The sequence below is a fragment of the Aulostomus chinensis genome, chromosome 20, assembly GCF_037954235.1.
Source record: "Aulostomus chinensis isolate RoL2024-O1b breed Wild chromosome 20, RoL_Achi_v1.0, whole genome shotgun sequence".
Taxonomy (NCBI): Eukaryota; Metazoa; Chordata; class Actinopteri; order Syngnathiformes; family Aulostomidae; genus Aulostomus; species Aulostomus chinensis.
In genome coordinates, this window is record NC_141339.1 from 2,247,037 (window position 1) to 2,257,531 (window position 10,495).

The 10,495-nt window shown below is 45.7% G+C and overlaps 1 long non-coding RNA gene across 1 annotated transcript; it reads right to left on the reverse strand.

Moving 5' to 3' along the window:
• Positions 1–1,915: 1,915 nt before the first annotated feature.
• LOC147242185 (uncharacterized) lies at positions 1,916–7,177 on the reverse strand. The gene is made up of 5 exons (XR_015110762.1): positions 6,944–7,177; positions 6,598–6,743; positions 6,187–6,292; positions 2,692–2,805; positions 1,916–2,455 (listed from the first exon to the last, which is right to left on the reverse strand). It is a non-coding gene; the product is annotated as an uncharacterized LOC147242185 (long non-coding RNA).
• Between the last annotated feature and the right edge of the window lie 3,318 nt (positions 7,178–10,495).

The following is a 10,495-nucleotide window of genomic DNA, read 5'->3' on the forward strand; positions in this document are numbered from 1 at the left end:
TGAGCCAGACGTGGGTGTGGTTTCCACTCCAGATTGTAGCATCCCCAAAATGAGGCTCCGCCTTTGTACAGTTGGCTCTTTCCTTTTGAACTGGAAGGAACAAGCTATGACAACCCGCCCACACGTCCTTGTCCTCTCAGGTGAAGTTAGCTTGTAACCTGTCAGCATTAATCTGACCTCTGACAACTTGTTCTTGTAATTTGGGGCACGTGGACGTAACATTTATCCTTGTTTCTTTGTGTGAGTGCGGGTCTGTGCACACCTGGGGGAGGTTCTATCAGCTGTCAGTCCATCAGTGGAGGAGATGGGGAGGTTTTGCTCAGTGTTCTGTTGTTTCCTTTCACCTACCAGCCACAGCAGAGGAACATCAGCTGCTGGCTACATGTGCTAGGAAGCGTCTCCTCTCTTCTTGGACAGTTATGTGTTGTGTACATGATCCCTGATCTAAATACGCCGTTCCAACCCCACTTGCTGGACAATCATATTGAGTCTCTTTTGCTCCAGACCCCATCATGTCATGTCTGGGCTACTGGAACTCTCCTGTCCCTCTGTACAACCTGGACCACTCAGATCGTCCTCAGGTTCTATGACAGTCAGCCAAGTCCTGTTAATGCGTTCAAAAAACTTCTGAAAACTACTTTTTAACCCCGTCTTCCCAGCAAGGGATGTATGTTTTCTTTAGGATTCTACATGAATGCTGTTAATTGTTCTATCCGGTGGTATTCTTCTAGCTCCAGCTGACTGACCACCCTCCTGCTAATGGGATGGTAAATACTCTCTTGCATATTTCTACAGAATGTTGTGTGTTGTACCTGCAACCTTTGCAGTACTTTGCAACTTTGGCTTGAAGAGGTTCGAGAACTTGGCTGGTACAGTGACTCTGCAAGTTTGGTTAGCATGAGGCTGCGATTCATCCACGAAAGAGGACACGCATGTTTGGATCCTCAGTACACGGCAGACAGTCTGGCGTTTGGTCCTTTTGTCAGACGCAAGGGAAACTCAAACACAGGTTAGTGCAGACAAGCACAACACAGGACACACATGCAATGTACACTGTCTTTGCATCAAACCTGCGTTTGGTATGTGTGGCATATGTGCAGCTTCCTGTAGTTTTGTTTTCGATTGGCAGATGGTGTTTGTATCTTCACAGATTCAGGAAGAACACCACATGTGGTTTATGCTTCCCTGCTTACAATAGTCAGAGCACGTGCTGAGAGCCCTAACCCACGGCCAAACATCCTGCTCCGAAGGAAGTACACACACACACACACACACACACACACACACACACACACAGTGACCCATGAAGAGACTGATGACAGAAAACATGCTAGAGAGACATCGCACACGTCCACAGTCCTGGAGTGGCAGCATTAACATATAATCTGTTAGCCTCTGCGCGCCCGTGCACGCGTGTGTGTGTGTGTGTGTGTGTTATGACAATATACTGTCTGTGAAAATAGGGAACCTCAGGTTTCGGGTGCAAACTTTCGTGTGTTGGAGTGTGTACAGGAGTGTGTTTTCACTCACATCACAACTTAGTGCGATTAAAGAAATTCTGACCCGAGGGATTCCCGACAAACGTCAGCCCAGTGATGACGTAAGCGTGCTCAGGCCAGGTCAGTTCCGGAGCAGTGAGAGCATTCAGGGGAGGAGGAAAGGGAGGGTGCACCAGGCAACAGGGCCAAGTATGAATGCACCCTACAGCGAGCATGTGTAAATACTCCCTAACTGCAATATGACGAGAACTTCTCACTATGGGACCTGAAAGAGCACATGCTCACACACACACACACACACACACACACACACACACACACACACACACACACACAAAGCAGGAGTTACTGCAGAAATCTCCTGAAAAGCTTGCGGTGTTCAACATAATTTTCAAGGTAATACTGTTTGTGCACTGATGAGTCAGAGGTCCCGACCGTACCCTGGCAGCTGGAGGGAGCAATAAACCCCTTCTTGAGGGGCCAAGTCCTTCAGGGCCAGTTCAGTCCAGTCTCTTCAGATCAAGCAACCCACAGCATGAAATGAAAGAGTCAAAACATTTTTGATACCGAATAAAAGTTTATGCTTTACCACAGGCTTCAGAAAAAATCCGCCCTGTTAGCAGAGGAGCCACGGCAAATGAATTTCAAAAATTTTCATTTCCTCACCACAAGCAGTCTCCATTGTTGTTCCCAATAATTTGGCATAAGATCCAACTTGTCCCACAACCTGCGTGATGGCCTGGGACCACCCGCCCCCACAGCTGATGCAACAACTGGTTTGAACAATCCCAGAATTTTAGGAATGGGACCTCATCATCCTCACTGGGGTCTTGACTGCAAGTTGTTGTTGTAGCTGACTTGAGAGGCAAATGTCTGATGGCGTCTGGCACTTGGGAGGATTGAGCACCATCACCCCGTCTTGGATACCATTCAGAGAGACTTGTAGTCAGCTGCGGCTGAGATGACATACGAAGTGTACATTATACTTACAAGACTCAGAATCACAAACATCTCAATATACAATAATCAGTAATGGGGGCGGCACGGCTCAGAGGTAGCGTGGTCGTGTAGCAACCGAAGGGTCGCTGGTTCGATCCTCACTTCCCCTGGTGACCATGTCCAAGTGCCAAAGGGACATTGACATGTTAGCCTGCTCTGTCCTACACAGCAGCAGTGAGACATGCTGACTCACGCCAGTATTAGAGGTTGAGAGCCACAGCAATGCACTGATGAGAACTTCCTGTTGGAGACCCACAAACTCCAGCGGCTCTGAGTCTTGGTGGCAGCCTTCTGAGCCACACTGTCCCTGCAGGAGCAAGAGGCACCCACAATCATTATAGACAATCAATAATACCCTTCAATCTGGGGCGGCGTGGCTCAGAAGTAGAGTGGTCGTCTAGCAACCGAAGGGTTGCTGGTTCCATCCTCACTTCCCTCGGTGACCATGTCCAAGTATCCCTGAGCAAGACACTGAAGCCCTAACTGCTCCTGATGGCCCTGTGATGGACTGGTGACCCATCCAGGGTGAACCCCGCCTCTCACCCAGTGTCAGCTGGGATAGGCTCCACCCCCCATGACCTTTAACAGATAAGTGGTATAGAAAATGGACGGATGGATAATCAGTAATTTAACAGTGTGATGACAGCTGTCCAGCATGTTAGTCATCCAGATGTTGTGAACAGTTTATTTGTGCTGCAGCTCCAGGATGTGATGTCAGTATTCATTTACAAGGAAGAAACCATTTCTTCACTGTCTTCCTCCAGAACACTAGGTGGCAGTACACCCCCGTACGCTGGCAGGCCTCAGACTTTCCTCTTTCAAAGACCACCGCCAGGTTTGTCTCTGTTGTTTTGGCAACAGTTTCGCCCACCATGACGACCCCCCATTTGGCTTCTCGTGGCTCCTTTCCCGGTGTAAACACCACAGCGGATCTGACGGAATGTTCAGATTGCCAGGTTGGGAATGGTTCGTGACCACTTAGGCGTGGTAGTCCAACTTAACACTGTTTTAGTCAGCCTAACACGCCACACCCTAACGACATGTTACGAACACCGTTAAAAGTGACTTTTTCTAACAACATGTACAACTAGGCATGTGTGTGAACTTTATCATCAATAAAATACTCATGCATATTGTTCTGTCTTTTTATTTTTTCCTGGTGTCTGAAGCTGATGCCTTGTGTGGCACATGCGCTTCACCAAGTGACCTGTTCAACTCTGATCAACTGATCAATCACGGCTCACGCCAACTCCAAGAATCATGTCGATGGCTTCTTATCTCCGTAGTAGGAAGAAGACTTCAATTATATCACTCAAATGTAGAAATATATTCAAAACATATTTTACCGCTGTTGGCTTTTACACTCCGAGTTCCTTTCCTCAGGTGCATCTTATTCTTCAAGAAGCTTAAAAAAGTTATAAGAAGATGCCAACAGTGCTTACACTGATGGAAGAATTAATGACCAACACTTGAGGGTCCAACACTGCACCCAGCAGCAGTCGTGACCATATCACGGGTCAACACCGGGTCACGTTGACTCGCACCAGCTAATTCACCAGGAAATCATCGTGCTAAATCTCTGAAGCACAACAGAAAACGACTCCAGCAGCAAGACAACGACCTGAAATCATTCTGCTGAGGAATGCAGGAGAAACGCCATTTTGAACAGCGTGACCTTAATCCTATAGGAAAGGAAACTAACCTACATTCCTGAGTTGATGCTGTTGTGGAGGAGAAGCTGACTAAATCCCTGCGAGCCTGTGCAGAGAGGTCAGGCTGTGGCTAGGAGCCGGGCCACGCCAGTTTCTGAAGGGTTCACATCCTCAGACCATCACTGATAGGTGTCAGGTCTTTACTGTCTTCAGTTCATCAGGTTCATTACATTTAAATAAAAATAAAAGAAATTCTAAAGGGTTTTTCCCCCAGAAATGGCCAGGACAGATGTGGGTGTAAGTCTCTGACAAAACAAACCAAGACACATCTGGTGATGAGTGTATAATCATTATTTTGACTATAGGACTGTACCAGTACTACAGGGACCAATCGTAAAGAGCTGAAAACAGAACATTTTGTGTTTCAATTAGACCTGTCAGTCGATTAAAAAAATTAATCCGATTAATCGCATGGTTGTCCATAGTTAACTCACGATTAATCACATATTCTTTGTCTGCTCTAAATCTACCTTAAACTGATATTTTTCATTTTTTAATTTCCCATATCAACATGGGAGGAGGCAAATAGTTGCTTTCTGTAAATGCAGCATGTTTATTAGTGTTGGAGCAACGTACTGTCCAGGAGTACAAACAAAACAAAGGCTCCACCCATCCATCCATTTTCTCCTTCTTATCCTGTTAAGGGTGGTGGGGGTGGAGCCTATCCCAGCGGCTACGGGTGAGAGGCGGGGGTTCACCCTGGACGGGTCACCAGTCCATGGCAGGATCAACACATATAGACAGACAACCATTCACACTCACATTCATACCTACGGTTTAGAGTATCCAATAAAATAGCAATTACCAGTTTTATATATATATATATATATATATATATATATATATATATATGTGTGTATATATATATATACTGTATATACATATATATATACTGTATATACATATATATATACATATATACACACACATGTATATATGTATATATATATATATATATATACACACACACATGTATATATGTATATATATATATATATACACACACATGTATATATGTATATATATATATATATATATATATATATATATATATATATATATTTTTTTTATACCATAAAGCTAACATATTTACTCGAATAAATGACTTCAATGATTTTGACCACTGCTCCACAGTGCCGCCTCAAAAGAAAAGATGCACAGGGTAAAAAAAAAAATTGTATTAACAATTAACAAATATAATAGTAATGATTACCAGTACTAACTGAAGTTCTTGAACTATTAAACCATTAACACAAAAGGATGACCCTGATGCATTGCATCAAATTGTGATGCAGAATAAATAAAATTCAATAAAAACAATGAATAAGGGGAGCATTAAACAGGGGGCAACACAGAACAGGACTCCATGATACGGTGAGGATATCGCGGGTGGTGGACGCCTCCAATGGGCTCCATCGTGCCAAACAATCCAGCGTGGTTTGTTTGACGCCAGAAGGGAGCGGAGGGTTCTCTGCATCAGCTGTGTGCTTCGCCGTGATACTTCACACTGCTCGTTCTCCAGTGGAAACGAAATTCAGCTTTTCAGTGAATGCGTGTCACTTTTTCCTGTCGAGACTTCCATCTTAAGTTGAACTGTCCATTTAAAACTGACGTATTCTTTTCCATGTTAGTCTGACCTTAACGCTCATCTGCTCTGTTTTGTTTTGTTTTTTTTGTTTACAAGCTGCAACCGGCTGCATCTCGCACGTGTGACGAGTGGTGCGTTCACCTCTGGTTTTCCGCGAACTATGGCATGGTCAAAGGGTCAAAAAGCACCGTGCGCGTTAATTACGATAAAAAAAAAATATTGCCGATAAAGGGACGTTGGATTAACTAGTTAATAACGTGTTAACGCTGACACCTATAGTCTCAATCTAATAATTTTACCTCTCAGTTACTGCATTAGCATGCAAATGTAAACATCCTTTGACCCAACATACTAAAACAATCAGAAATGCACTTTTTATTCAACAAACCGTGAGCACGATGACCAGACACATTCATCACACAGGAATACGGCGCACAGGAGCAGGGCACTTCTCCCTCTGGCAGTTCCTTCATCCCAGTGATTTGTTTTTCCTGCTGAAGAAAATTCATAACTACGCGCCTGAAGTTTAGATGCTGGTTGTAATGAAGGTTTCTGAGTTTTAGTTTTTTGCTGCATCAATAAGTTACTAGTCATTCATCAAGATTATCACTTAACTGTTCTGATATCTGAGGGTCAGTCTTCGTTTAGTAATTAGTCCATGATTAGTATTTGTTTGGCAATTAGTCCATGGTGATTAGTTCACCGTGAGGTTTAGTGTTTTAATTAGTTCATGGTTAGAATTAGTTAGTACTTTTTTAATGATTAGTTTCGTCACGAGTTCATGACACCAGTTCGGTACCTCCCAGGATGCAGCAGAGTGATGTCCCCCCACCACTCTTGCGTCCAAGCTTCTGCTCCGTCCCTCGCACATTGACTTGGTTCCAGGGCCGTTTCCCACTGAATGACTGCTTCCTTTGTGATCATGTGCTTCCTTTGGGAAAAGCCCTGTCAGCATAAATCATCGTGTTTTAATTAGGAAATCTGTAACGTTCCATGCATGTCGAAATACTGACGAATGTTTGTGGAAACATTAATGGAAACTGCAAGGCAGAAATGTTTGTCTAACATACAAGAGGATGTAAAAGAGGGAAAAATAACGTGTCACGTCATCTGCAGTAGGACTGAAGTTTATTTTGCTGCCTCACCACTGTAGCACAGCACTGTAGTGAGTCACAAAAACTGACCCACTGTGTATCTAATGTGGTCTGCTGGCAGTCATTAGGGATGGAGGATTCAGCACGGAGGAGGAAACTAATGACACTGGTGGCAAGTAAATGACAAGAACACCCAAAAGGGTTTGTCGGGATGGTGGGTCACAGTGGTCGTCAGCTGCTGAAGAACTTAACAACATGTGTGTTCCCCGTTACTTTTCTCTCTTAAATGTCTAAAAGAGGACCAAGAACAAAGGGGATCAATTTCAAGAAGAGACTCTCAGAGAAACGGATCATGAGAAGATCAAACCGGTGGTTCTAATTGGCCCTCCAGAAAGAACAGAAAACATGGGGTGGGGTGTCTTTGGAGTTGTGAGTGAATGATATTTAAAGACTCATCAATCAGATGAGCAGATGCCTGGCAGTGCAATGAGGTTCTGTTGATGCCTGAAAACCTGGAAACTTTGGCCAACTTCTCCTCCCAGGCCTGCTCCACCTCCTCCCAGGCCTGCCTTGTCTCCTTCCAGGCCTGCCTCACCTCCTCCCAGACCTGCCTTGTCTCCTTCCAGGCCTGCCTCACCTCCTCCCAGACCTGCCTTGTCTCCTTCCAGGCCTGCCTCACCTCCTCCCAGACCTGCCTTGTCTCCTTCCAGGCCTGCTCCACCTCCTCCCAGGCCTGCCTTGTCTCCTTCCAGGCCTGCCTCACCTCCTCCCAGACCTGCCTTGTCTCCTTCCAGGCCTGCCTCACCTCCTCCCAGACCTGCCTTGTCTCCTCCCAGGCCTGCCACACCTCCCAGGCCTGCCTTGTCTCCTCCCAGGCCTGCCTCACCTCCTCCCAGGCCTTCCTCGTCTCCTCCCAGGCCTGCCTCACCTCCTCCCAGGCCTGCCTCGCCTCCTCCCAGACCTGCCTTGTCTCCTCCCAGGCCTGCCTCACCTCCTCCCAGGCCTTCCTTGTCTCCTCCCAGGCCTGCCTCACCTCCTCCCAGGCCTGCCTCGCCTCCTCCCAGGCCTTCCTCGTCTCCTCCCAGGCCTGCCTCACCTCCTCCCAGACCTGCCTTGTCTCCTTCCAGGCCTGCCTCACCTCCTCCCAGACCTGCCTTGTCTCCTTCCAGGCCTGCTCCACCTCCTCCCAGACCTGCCTTGTCTCCTCCCAGGCCTGCTCCACCTCCTCCCAGACCTGCCTTGTCTCCTCCCAGGCCTGCCTCGCCTCCTCCCAGGCCTGCCTCACCTCTGATTGCTTCAGTGGATTCCTGCTGCTCTGTTTATGATGTGCTTGTGTACCTTCACCTGCTGCGTGAGGAGGTCTGTTTCTTCAGATGCGAAGAGCTCTTCTTCTCTTGGTCCTGGTGCACCCTGGGCTTTAAGGGAGAAACACGAGGTCCATTGATTGATTGGTTTGACTGTCGTCACGCCTGAAACACACCTATGAAGAATCGGATGTTTAATGACTGCCTCTTTGTGCAGTGGTTTGCGCTCTGTTTGTTCTCCCTAAATACCAAAATGAGGCTGAACACACCCCAAACTCACAGCGCACACATAGCGCCATCTGCCAACCGCCTGGCACCAAAGATGCTAAAATAGAGCCTTGAAAGACCTTGAAATATGGGAATCTTTGAAACCAAATCTTTGTCTCTTTTATCGGTGACTTGAAGTGTGAAGAGTAGGACCTCTCATGAGAGAAAGCAGCCAAACCTTGAAAAGGTCTCTGCCAGCAGAAGCCCCAGAGCACCACTGGTAGCTAATGTGCCGTTTTGTCAAACTTTTGACGTCAGCTTAAAGTAATAATCTTGAGTCTAGACTCTAGACTCCATTGATTATTTGCCTGTGGCAGGATGGAATTTTCCAAACCAAATCTTAGGTGAATGAAGCCAACAGCTATCAGTCACGAAGGCCAGAGGCCACTTTAGTGGAAGGGAAAATGATTGTTAAACTGAGACGGAAGTTTGCATAAATGTTTCTTATTACAGCAGAATACATCCAGGTATTTTTGCTCTTTGCTGGAGAGTTGGTGGTGAGATATGAATGTTGCACCAAAGCCAGACATTCAATTTGCTGCATACTTTTACACTTCATTTGGATCATAATGAAAACACAGCCTCTGTATTGCAGTGGACACATCATGGCACCATCATAACTCCTGCTAATCTGCCATGACTGGAAGTATCTGATGGGAATGGAGGCATAAAAAAGAGCAATTATGGCCAAAGTTTCCACAACAGAAAATATCATTTCAGTTTGTCTTGGCTAAGTTCAAAATGCCTGAAATTGCTGACTGCAGGTTGTGGCTGTGAGTCATAGGAATGCTGAAATAGCTCTGTATCATTTCCTGGTCAGCAGAGGCACTGATGGTCTGCTGTGGCATTTAACCGGCTGCTGTCTGCACCAGAGCTGCAGGGGCAGCGTCACACACGCTTCAACCTAAAACTAAACCTGAACCTGAGAAGATGAGTGTTGTAACAAACACCAACAATATAAATATCTGTGTAAGACTCAGTCGCTGCACCGGAGAGGTTTCTCTCTGGAACAGTGGGGTACGAAAGCGCAGTACACAGGCTGAGCAACATTGCAATTCACTGAATTTTTAGATAAATTAAGTAATATTACAGTTCTTACAATCAGTTCACTTTGTTTTGGCAAACAGACGAGAACATACCACAAAACATATACAATAATAATCCACTCATAACACATACAAGGTGTTCTAGAGAAATTAGAGTCCAGGATCAAACTCAGCTTTGGCACAATAAAGATGAAGGTAGTTTCCCTGCTGATGTACATGAAACCAAACAAAATGGCTGATTTGGGGTCGGTGTCGTGTCCGTATTGTGTACAGAAGTTAACGAGAGCTCTTCTCTGTCCTGGCAGATGTGTACAGAGGACGGAAGTAAGACAAAACACAGAACGTTAGCAGACTTTCTGTTTTCCTCACATCACATTTTTGCACCACACCGATGAGGAGTGGCTCTCAGCAAGAGACTATGTTTCGACCTCGTTGGCAACTGCGCTCTTTATTCTACGGTTTCCTTCATTTGCATGAAAGTTTAGCACTGTACCACAAGTTTACCTCATCCTGGTGCGCGGTGCATACACCAGTGTGTAGTTTACTCCTGGTTTAGATGCTCAGCCTGACTGTTTTTCCTGATCTGTGAGGGCGCTTTGTTTTATTGAGTGTGTTATGTGTTGTCGAGGAATGAGCTGCCAGGAACTACAGATGAAAGTTAGCCTTCCCGCTAACTCTGGCATACCCACTGTTCATGGATGCAAAGGCTGAAATGTTCATTGATGAGTACTGCTCCTTTCAGATTGAATAAATAATTAAATGAATAAATAACAGACATCTTTAGAGTGTGTGTGTGTTCTTGTACTTGCTACATAGTGAGGACTCGAATACATATTTTAACCAACAGAGTGAGGACATTTTTGGAAAGTGAGGACAGTTTAGCAGGTCCTCACCTTCAAAGCGCCATTTGAAGGTCAAGACTTGGTTTTAGGGTCGAGGTTAGAATCAGGTTCTGGTTAGGGTCAGGTTCAGGTTCAGGTTTGGTT